Here is a 12,500-nt window from a genome sequence, read left to right as displayed (position 1 = left end):
CCTGATATTGCATTATGGATTTTAGCAGGTTGGTTTGTATGTAACAGTTATTTTACATGCAGCGTCTTTCAGCCTAGAATTTGTCTCATAATGAAGTGACAACTTGTATATGCTTCTTCAGTGAGTTCCTGATGAGAAGGCCTAACAGAACTAATTTTGTATACACAGGAGTAAGTATTTTAGGAAAGTTGCTAAAATTATTCAAATGACATAAACATGAATCTGATAAAGTTTAAGTATAGTTGGACTTCTACACTATAGCAGTATGTATATGCTAGAAATAAAACCAACCTTTCCTGTCAGAAATTAAAATCCTTAGTAAAGCATCAAAAAGGGCTGTCACTACATCAGCCATCATGGATTTCTCTCCAAACCTATCATTTCTAATGTCACTGAAACATATATTTTGAGACACTGAGTGTTCCTTCTTATAGGTTCATAGATTTATAGGTGTGTACTAGGCTAATGGCTCTGGAGCCTTTACAAGCCTAGCTCATAGGATTACGCTGGCATCGTGCCATCCGACATTAGTTCCAAGTGCCTCTGTCAAGTAGAGCCACTGGAGTGATCTCCGGGGTGAATTTTCTATTTCCCATCCACTCATCAAGATTTCTCTTGAAGAGGGCCAGTAAGGTGCTCTGTTTGACATGTATGGGAAGTCTATTCCATAGCATAGGCAGCCTGTGGTTTATGAACTTGTCTCTCCAGCATGTTCTGTTGATTGTGGTAATGAAGTTGAGGTCTCTGGAGCATGTGGTGCTGAGGGATTGTATTTCTTTAGATGCAGTATTTCTAACAGAGCTGGGTCTTAAAACTAAGTCTATAGCTTATAATCTAAAGATGGGGAGGGGTTGGCAGAAGGATGTGCATCAGATCAAAGGTTATTTCTGTAGAAAGATCATTGTGAAGCCATAGATTGTCCCTAGTTGAGGAACATGAGTTGATCTCAACAGTGAAATATAATTAACGGTAATTTCCTAGTGTCTTAAGGTTAATTCAACTGACTTCCTAGGATTATCAAGATATTTTATATAGCCTTTACTCCAAACAAAGTTGTCCAAGTAACTATCACCTTGAAGCCATTTTGTTGATTTTATTTATTATCATCATTGTAGTCTTTGAAAGATTAGCTTTAAGGCCTAGTACCCCAACAGACTTTTTGTTGATGCATTTTATGGCTGGGATTGAAATGGACAGACTAGTCATGTGAATTAAGCATTTATCAACAGAGCTTTTAATCTTAGTTATTTATTATTTCCCATCCCTATATTTCCTGGGTTCTCCTAAACTTGGTTGCTGCTGACTCTTAATTTGTAAATATAGTAATGGAGACAGATGGTATCCCTGTCTGGTATCTTTGTCTACATGAAAAGGGGGAGAGATAGTCTTTTTGGACCTGGGTTATCCATAATTATATGGAAAGTAGGGAGTCATGTAGTCAGGTGTCACCTCTGTTTTGTTTTTAAGGTTTGTGTGACACCTCACCACTGGCCCAGTAATCTAGGAGCCTCAATCCTCACCACTGGCAACTGTGGGGGACGTACACCCTGGGAGGATGACAGGTACTCAAACAAGTTTTTCCAGATGCAGCTCTCTGCATCAAGTGCAATTTCCCTTAAGAGCACACAGACACCACAGTCAGTGTGGGGCCGGTTTCTCTCTCATTCTCCAGATCCCTAATAAGACTCCCCACTGGCACAGCTATGGAGTTGAGATCTCAGCTGAGTGACCAAACCAAGGCCTCCAGCACCCCCTCTGTCCACCCAGTTCTTCATGTCCCTGCCCAAGTAGCTGACACGCACACTCTTTGAGGTTTGATTTGCACACACACAGACACACAAACCTGGGAAAGGCTGGCACAGGATTACTAGCTAAGCCCCTTCTGCCCAGACTGTAAAGTAGTTATTACTGCCACCAGTCATTCCTTATCAGCTACTTTAAGGCCCTTAACAAAGGGTGTCCAATCTTATTGTGTAAAGTTACTATCAATACAAATGGTAGTTTTACCAAGAGCAAGGCTATTAGGAGTGGTCCACAGTGTCACCAAATAAATATGCAAGTACTCTCAGAATTTAAATATGTCAACCAAATATCAGCCACAATGACAGGTTTAAATATATTTAATAATAAATAATAAAAGAACAAGAAAATACTCATAATAATAGTTGTGTCAGAGTTCAAAATCACAGGAAATACTTAAAACAACATTGCAGGACAGTCTCAAATAAATAAAGAAAAACATCTAAATTAAGCTCAACTATATTCCTGACTATATCTAAATGAAATTACTGTACCCTAATTAACTTACGTACAGAGCAAGGAAAATGTGGTGAATGAATATTCTAGCTGATGTTGTTGGGTCCAAGTCAGAATACAGAATGCTCTGTCCCTCTCAGAGAGTTCTTTAATATCTCAAATATAACCGCTGGGATGCTTGCAGGATGATACCACTTCTTGTCATCTGACTCTAGTTCTCAGGCTAAACCCCCATTGCTAGAAACTGCCAGCATTTAGCATCTCCCTGTGAAAATACATAGCCCTCAAATCTTTGCAGCTGCTGGAAGACATTAAACAATAAAACACTTACAAGACAATGGAGAAGGCTCCCTAGTTTTAGATATCCTGTCTCCTTGCTGCATTGAAACCACTTTTTATGGTGCAGTTATAAAGTAATTTAATTTCAGCTATTTTCTGAAGTTTTGCAAGTTAACCTTCTATGTTCCAGTTTACACTGTTAAAAGATATACATTTACAGAGTTACAATAGTTTATGTATGTTTCTGTTCTTTTCCAGTATGGTATACTGTGGACACAAGTCTATGCCGAGTACTCTACAAAATATATCTTCAGCACATATGTCTGTACAAACCAGCCTACATGACATACAGTTCCAATACATTTGCAACACAAGCACATGAGTCATGTTAATATTCACAAAATTCCAGCTAGCTGTGCTGGCAGTACCTTCTTTTGTCACAGCTTGGTATAGGACTTGGGTACTCTCTAACTACCTCTTTATTCTGTCACTCAGATGCATTAACCTTACTGTTGTGGCTTTGAAGATTTTTTCCCTTTTGTAACAAAAAGCAACAGTCCCACCCTCTAGCAACAAACAGCACCAGGAGATATTCCAAATATAACTTACCTGCTAGAGTCACCTGCTCCGACTACTTACTCCCCATTTACATAAGCAACCAGAGTTGAAACAAGAAGTGAATTTAGAGATCCCCATCCATTCATCAAGGTTATTTCAGAAGAGAATTAAGAGCTGCTTTGTTTGATATGATGAGGAAGTCTATTCTACAATTAGGAGCTTCTCTGGGAAAGATGTGGGTCATGTCAAGTTCTGTTTATGCTACAATTTAGATTTAAGTTACTGGAGTGAGTATTAGCACTGCTGTCAGTAAGATCATGTAAGAGATCAAGCAGGATAGGGATTTTTGCAGTCTTGTAGGCCAGGCAGAGATCACCCTGCAGAACTCTGTAAAACTTAGTCATCAAATCCCAAAATGACTTAGCCAACCTGCAGGAAGATTTTCTCAAATAAATAACTGGTACCAAAATTATATGGTATAATGTATATATATATATATATATATATATATATATATATATATATATATATATATATATAGGCAGTTTTTCCATCTCTTTCAACTTTCTGGTTTAAAAGCCCGCATTTGCGCTTTTCCCACCTTTCCTATAACTACTCTAATCCAGATACAGATTTGCTGTATCCAGGACTGTATGTAAGCTTTCGAGCCCCCAAACCTTTCTATGTTGGAGGGAACCCTACAGCCTACCTTGATCTGGCCAAGGCCTTTGATACCATTCCCCACTCAGGAAGCATAGAAAAACTCACTAAGCTAGGCATCAACTCCTATATCACTAGATGGGTTGCAAACTGGCTCACAGGTAGAACCCACTGTGTGCCAACCAGTTATGAGTGGAGTCCCACAGGGTTCAGTCCTGGGCCCTCTCCTGTTTGGTATCTACTTCTCTGAAGTCCAGACCAACACAAAGGGACTCTGGCTGACAAAGTTCACAGACGATTGCAAGTTGGGAGGTATTATTAACTCCCCAAGTGATGTTGACATCCTACACAAAGGCCTCAGTGAGACCAATGACTGGTGTCAGAACCATGGCCTTAAGCTCAATGCCAAAAAATGTGTCATCATCCTCTTTGCAAAAAAGCCGTTCCCATGAATTACCACATCGGTGGTAGTCCACTGAACACAGAAGGCATTATAAGAGATCTGGGAACACAGGTTGACAGCAACCTTTCTTTTGACCACCACATTGCCACTGTGGTCAGAAAGTCCTTCTAGGCGGCACATCTCATTGCTAAGGGTTTTGCATCCAGGAAGAAAGAGGTCATTGTCTCCCTCTATTTTTGTCATTAGGCCACTCATTGAATACAATGCCCCATTTGGCATGTACCTAATTAAACACCTGCAACAACTTCAGAGGCCGCAAAAATACCTCACAAAGAGGATCTTAGGCCTTAAACATTTGTCCTATATGGACATACTCACAAAACTCCATTCTCTGTCTCATATCGCCGACTTAGAGGCAATCCTGACTTACAAAGCCATGTCTGACCCAGCTCTGTTAGAAATGGTACATTGAAAAAAAAAACAATCCCTCCATACCACATGCTCCAGAGACCTGAACCTCATTACTACAATCAATAGAACATTCTTGAGGGACAGGTTCATAACCCAGAGACTGGCCATGCTATGGAATAGACTTCCCATACATGTCAAGCAAAGCACCTCACTGTCCTTCATCAAGAGAAATCTTGATGAGTGAATGGGAAATAGAAAATGCACCCCGGGGATCACTCCAGTGGCTCTACTTGATAGAGCCACTGGGAACTAACGTCGGGTGGTATGATGCCAGGGTAATCCTATGGGCTAGGCTTGTAAAGGCTCCAGGGCCATTAGCCTAGTACATACCTAGGAATATATATATATATATATATATATATATATATATATATATATATATATATATATATATATTTATATAGTATAGTGTAGTATAGTATAGTATAGTATAGTATAGCATAGTATAGTATAGTATAGTACAGTTTAGTAATACCTTATTACTGCTCATTTATTGCATGTCTTCTAGCTTATCAGTGGGAGTGGTAAGCACTAGATAGCCTATCTACCACAAGAGCAGTGGTCTCTGACCTAGAAATTGTAGTTTATTGGCTGTTTGGGCAGATTTCCATCTCTTTCAACGTTTTGGTTTAAAAGCCCGCATTTGCACTTGTTTCACATCTTTCCTGTAGCTAGTCTAGTCCAGATACAGATTTGCTGTATACAGGACTGTTTTTAAGCTTCTGAGTGGTGCCAACATCTGCTCTTCAATTTTTCCCTTAGATCTGCTAGTTCTCTCCTTTCCTGCATTTTTACTAACTTATTAGCCTAGCACTTTACCAGACTTCTTGTAGCAATTATTGTAGCACATAAAAGTGCTACCAGCACTAAATGTTCTACAGTGAAACAGCTCCAGTACTTATTATTAATGCCCACCCCTCCAGGCATGTCTAAAGGTCAGTTCCTTGTGCTTTCTCCTATTAAACTGGTGAACTTGGGCATCTTGAGGCAATGTAGCAACTGCCTCATGTACACTGACAGCCCTCTCCTCTTACCTCCCAACACTCAGACTTGTGAGAGATGCACATATATATCCAAATTGGAAGCCACACACTCTCCAGCCAAGACTGGAATAGCCGGTCAAGAGGAGAAGGTCAAGAGGAGAAGGTCAACACTTGCACCACACCACATGGAACACATAGCCCTCCAGAACACACACCAGCACTGCCTTCACATAAAAACACAAACCACACACCCACCTTTGTGGAGGCTCTCAATAGAAATCTACCCAAATAGCAGAGACCTCTAAGGCAGAAATGTACTTGACCACCACAACAGAACACTAATCACGAGGCACATAACTCTCCTAAATAATGTGCCACTCAACCAAAGCCCCTAAGGCAAAACAGCATGCCCAACACACTAGTCAAAGGTGACTTGATAGTGAGGCACACTGATGTCCCACTCACTAGGTTGAATAAGGAGAAAGTAACAGTCAGCTACCTGTCAGACTCCAGGATCCGTAACATAATACATTCACTCAATCCCTCAACAACAGGTACAAATATGACTCTGTCATTGTACATGTGAGTGTGAATTACCTGAGACATTCCTCCCTGGACTACATGAAAAGAGACATGGAGGAGCTCTTGGATTATGTAGCCCAGTCGGGTATGACCCTAGCCCTGAGCAGCATCCTACGATCAACCAAAATGATACCACAGTACAAGCAGAAAATGATTGATTTCATCAACTGGCCAAGTTTCTGATGTCATTCTAAGGGGATCCAGTATCTGTCTGCCTGGGATGACATGACTGACAGACCTTGATGCTTTGCCAGAGATGGCCTACATCTGTCACCAATGGGCTTCTGGATACTGGCCAAGGCTCTTGCCACCCCTATAGTGCCTTTTTTAGGTGGTGTTCCAAAGAACAAATTACCACAGTAACAGCTGCAAAGAAATGCAATCTGCAGGTCATGCTGCTCAACGCTATAAGTCTAAATCTCAAAATGCACTCACTCGAAGCACTCCTTAAAATGGAGAACATCGACATTTGTGCTGTAACAGAGACCTGGTTCAAGGCAGCAGAAAGCACCCCTGCACTACCAGGCTATAACTCATTCCATACCTTTTGGTCCCAGAACTTGGACTGAAGCTCCAAAGGCGGTGGTCTTTCTATATTCATAAAGGATGTGCACACCTCCAGACTGGTAGCCCAACATAATGCATCTGAGATACTTCAGGTGCAGCTAACATTTGGTAAGACAGCGATTCAGATTGTAGCCTTCTACAGGTCCCCAACCATGTCCCAAGACTCACACTCCATATTCCTAAGCACCCTGGAGAAAATTAGGGTCCAACCTAACACTCTCATACTGGGCAACTTCAACTACCCTTCCATTAGCTGGGAAAACTTCCCATTTACAATACACTTACCCAACATTTCCTGGAATTCATTAATTCCAATGCCCTGGATCAGCTCGTTCTTACCCCCACTAGAAGTAGCAACATCCTTGACCTGGTCATTACTAACATGGGCAACTGTTGCCCTACACCAAAAGGCAACTCCTCCCTGGTTAGATCCGACCACAAACTAATCACTTTGGAAATCCACATCCCTCCCACCCCCAACCGCAAAGGCAACCACCATGAAAAACTTCTCCAAAGCTAACTTTGGGCTCCTAAAAACAGAGGTAGCTAACTTCACAGCACCCATGCAAATGGAGAATAGTTGCATGACTGCCGAATCATACACCAATGCACTGTATGAACATGTACACAAATGCATGGATCATGCCATACCCAATAGAACTAAGACACTCTCCTCCAAAAAAAGGAAGCCAATCTGGTGGTCCCCTGCCATAAACAAACTCTACAACAGAAGGAGGAAACTGATGTGGAATAAGGTGAAGTCCCAAGACTGGAAAAACTCCCCTATCAGCCTCAACAAAAAGTTGAGATCCCTCATCAAATCCTCTAAAGCTAGCTTGGAAAACAGAATTGCAGCAGATAGTAAAGACAACCACAAGGCCTTCTATAGTTATATAAATAATCTCCACAGCAATACCCAGATTTGCTCTGAGCTACTGCACAATGGTACTGCCTATACCGAGCCAACAGATATTGCCAGTATACTGGTGACAGATTCAGTGCCAACTTTACCCCTCCCGCCCAAAGGACCAGTCACAATACCAGTAGATTGCCAGGCACCCAGTATTACTGCTACACAGGTTAAAACAGCACTGTCCAAGGCCAAGAATACAGCTTCTATGGGACCTGACAGTATCCCTGGCTGTGTTCTACATGAACTATAGAGTGAACTGGCACCTCACCTGTTGCACACAGCCTTACCTCAGGCTTTGTCCCTACTGAATGGCGCACTGCTACAGTCATCCCTCTCCACAAAGGAGGAGCAACTACAGACCCTGGGAACTATCGCCTCATTAGCCTGATGGGTCTGATATGCAAAGCTATTGAACGCATCATCATGGACCTAATAAACAAGGATATATGGAATCTTCAAACTCTGGATCCCATGCAGTTTGGTTTTGTGAAGGGTACATCATGCCTGCTCAACTTAGTTAACATCTTTGAGTCAGTGTCCAGAGCTGTGGATGAAGGCAAAGTGGTTCATACAGCCTACCTTGATCTGGCCAAGGCCTTTGATACCATTTCCCACTCAGGAATCATAGAAAAACTCATTAAGCTAGGCATTAACTCCTATATTACTAGATGGGTTGCAAACTGGCTCACAGGTAGAACCCACAGTGTAAACGTAGCTGACTCCAGGTCAGACTGCCGACCAGTCACGAGTGGAGTCCCACAGGGTTCAGTCCTGGGTCCTCTCCTGTTTAGTATCTACTTCTCTGAAGTCCAGGCCAACATGAAGGGACTCTGGCTGACAAAGTTCACAGACAATTGCAAGTTGGGAGCTATTATTAACTTCCCAAGTGATGTTGTCATCCTACATTAAGGCCTCACTGAAACCAGAGACTGGTGTCAGATCCATGGCCTTAAGCTCAATGCCAAAAAATGTGTTGTCATCCCCTTTGGAAAAAAGCCATTCCCATGAATTACCACATCAGTGGTAGTCCACTGAACACAGAAGGCGTTATAAGAGATCTGGGAACACAGATTGTCAGCAACCTTTCTTTTACCACCACATTGCCACTGTGGTCAGAAAGTCCTTCTAGGTGGCACATCTCATTACTAAGGGTTTTGCATCCAGGAAGAAAGAGGTCATTGTCTCCCTCTACTTTCGTCATTAGGCCAATCATTGAGTACAATGCCCCATTTGGGATGTACCTCACTAAACATCTGCAACAACTGGAGAGGCCGCAAAAGTACCTCACAAAGAGGATCCTGCCTTAAACATTTGTCTTATATGGACATACTCAAATAACTCCAACTATTTTCTGTCTCAAAACGCCTACTTAGAGACGATCTTGACTTACAAAGCCATGTCTGACCCAGCTCTGTTAGAAATGGTACATCTAAAGAAATCCCAATCCCTCCACACCACATGCTGCAGAGACCTGAACCTCATTACCACAATCAACTGAACATGCTGGAGGGACAGGTTCATAACCCAGAGACTGCCCATGATATGGAATAGACTTCCCATACATGTCAAGCAGAGCACCGCACTGGCCCTCTTCAAGAGAAATCTTGATGAGTGAATGGGAAATAGAAAATTCACCCCGGAGATCACTCCAGTGGCTCTACTTGATAGAGCCACTGGGAACTAGCATCGGGTGGCATGATGCTAGGGTAATCCTATGTGCTAGGCTTGTAAAGGCTCCAGGGCCATTAGCCTAGTACATACCTATGACCCGATATATATATTTATATAGTATAGTGTAGTATATTATAGTATAGTAATATCTGATTACTGTTCATCTATGGATGTTGTATACCTTTGTATAACTTCATAATTTATATACCACACTTATTTTTGCATCCTATGTAATAGTTTGCTATGACCTTGTATTCCTGTGTGAAATTGTAACATGCATTTTTGTCATATTTTTGTAAACTACTTGTACTTTAACTAATTTATACTGTACTGGAGCTTTTCTCCCTGGGTCTCCGCTGAGAATGGGTTTCCAACCCAGTCGGACACTACCCGGTTAACAAATGTAAATAAATACATAAATAAATAAATAAATAAAATCATGGACTGAGACAAAATGTAAAAAAATGCATTATTGTACCCTTTGGGGTTTCATCTACCCCAGGGCACTACCACATTGACAATACACCCCTAAGAGTTGACCCAGCTGATCAGGTTTTGGGAATTTATATGGATAGTGATCTAACTTTTGACCAACATGTGTCTACTGTTGTAAGAAAGTATTTCTATATTGCACAGTTTAAAAACAAAGGGATTATGTCTAGATCTAGAAATGTCATTCTCCCCCTTTACTCAGCCCTCATAAGGCTAGTCATTGAATATACTGCCCCCTTTGGCATGTATCTGTCCAGACACATGCAACAACTGGAATACCCTCAGACATACCTTACTAAAAGGATACAAGGCTTAAACATGTCCTACATGGACCGACTCAGAACCCTGCCACTATAATTTGTATCCTGCAGCCTGCTAAAAGGTGACCTGTGTCTGGCATACAAGGTAGCCTCTAACCCATTACTGATGGATTTACTGCATATCAGCAAGTCTAATGGCATCAGAAGTACGCAGTCTGGGGATCTAAACCTTTTCCATAACATCAACAGAATGGTTTGGAGGTACAAGTATGTCTCACAGACGATACCACTGCTGTGGAATAAAATCCTCATTCACATAAAACAAAGTTCATACCTGTCCATTTTCAAGCACAACATAGAACGATGGATGGAAAACAGAAAATTTACCCCAGGACTACCACTGAACTACTAATGGGCAAAGGCAGCTCCTTAATGCTCTATCTCATGCATGCCCCCCCTCAAATTATCTACAAAATGATGCTAGTTATTCTCCTTCATGATATTATATAATTATTGATCAACCATGGAATGGGTAAGGCCAATCTATAACCTAATAGGATAGGTTATTTTGAGGACAAAAAGGGAAATTGGCTAGACTTAAAATGGCCTGCTAAGGCAGCTAGTGTAATCCTTACCTGTGGACCTATTAGAAACAGAGTAGAGACAGAGCTTTTAGTCACTGTGTGTAGTTTAGAGAGCTCTTACCTGAAATTTTTTTTGTAAGGTAGCACTGAGAGCTTTTAGGTTGAGTTATATCTATCTTGACATGTGTATGCCAAATGGGACATTATACTCATGTATGGACCTGATGTTGGAGTAGTATACAGGAACAATGACTTCTTCTGTTCTGGAGGATATGCCTTTAGTAATTAACTTGGCTAAGTCAAAAGATTTCCTAGCGATACTCAATACATGTTGGTCAAAGTAGACTGAATTGTCCACTAATGTGCCCAGGCCTCTAATGACTCTTTATTTGAGAAACATGTCATTTATGAGGTATGTACAGAGATGCTCCTCTTTCTCAAAGCGTACAATATTACACTTATTTTCACTTAACTTTACTCAATAGTCCTGGAATTATGAGTTAGTAAGGATAGAGCTTTTGTGAAGATATGGGTGTCTTCCAGTTAGCTAACAACAAATTTTAGTTTACAGTCATCAGCAATATAATCGTCCAGAGGCCCTTGACATTAACTTTGATGTTGGTGAAATAGATGCCAAAGAACAATGCTCCCAGCATGGATCCCTGGAAATATCACTGGTGATGATTCTCTTAGAAGAAAAAGTGCCACCAGCCCTGAATGAGTGGGTTTTGTCTGTAAGCCTCTGTACTATCCATTGTTTTATGCAGTTCAGCTGTGACAGGTATTTTGTAATGCTAGAGTGAGGTATAATATCAAACTCACATTTTGTGACTTTCTCAAAGAAATCCACAATGTTTAGTATGCAGGATCTATCTTTTGACAAAGCCATAATGATTTGGGTCAAAAACTTCCAACATCCTTATTTATAAAAGTCATGATTAGATCTTCCATTATTTTACAAGGGATACTAGTAAGGCCAATTGCTATGTAGTGTCAGGGCCTCCCCTGTGTAGGAGTACCACAGCAGCTGTTCTCCAGGCCTACTAACAAGGAAGCAACTCTGTATTTTATTCAAACCCACAGAGCTAGTATTCTTAGCTTTCCAGAGGGTTTCTAGGATTTATTCAGAGGTAATCATCGTGGATGGTGCTGACTGTATGTTGAAAGGAAAAAAACTAGTTAGGGGAAAGACGGGAGAAGGTTGAGTTTGTCTACTAGTATATTAGTAGTCTCCTAGGGTTAGAGTGGGTGGTGCCATTGGGGATTCCCTTCACAAGCTCAAAGTTTCAAAACTTTGAATTGCAAATGGTTGAGACCATAAGATCGAAGTTTTGAAACTTCAAACGTTTTGAATGGAGATTGCCATACAGCGTGGAACAGGAAATTTGCTGTTTTCCTCATTGTAATGCAATCTCAGAGTTGGTATATTTATTTAGCAGGGGTGTGGGGGTGCAGGGGGGCTCCTATAGCTTTAAAGGAGTTCCTGAAGATACTAGGATGTAAACATATCTAAGGCTGTGTTCATAAGGACAACATTATGGCACAGTGGGTCTGATTTAACCAGTGATGGGGTAACATTAGGTGTGAAGCATGCTGTAGCTATAGTAGTAAGAATCACATTTAGCAGAACTGTGCTTGTACTAAGGAAAGGTGCTGTTCAAGAGAGTTTGCACTGGTGAAGTCTAGGAAGGGTTGCTCATGCTTGTTGGTTACAGTGTGTTTGCCATTTTGCAATGGGTAGTAAAAATCACCCATGAGGATTGTGATAGATCCTGAAGTTTGGTACAGCATACATTATGGGCTGTGGCATCATGGGCTATG

The sequence above is a fragment of the Protopterus annectens genome, chromosome 7.part0 (genome assembly GCF_019279795.1).
Source record: "Protopterus annectens isolate FY-2018-M chromosome 7.part0, PAN1.0, whole genome shotgun sequence".
Taxonomy (NCBI): Eukaryota; Metazoa; Chordata; order Ceratodontiformes; family Protopteridae; genus Protopterus; species Protopterus annectens.
Note: the sequence above shows the minus strand (reverse complement) of the source record.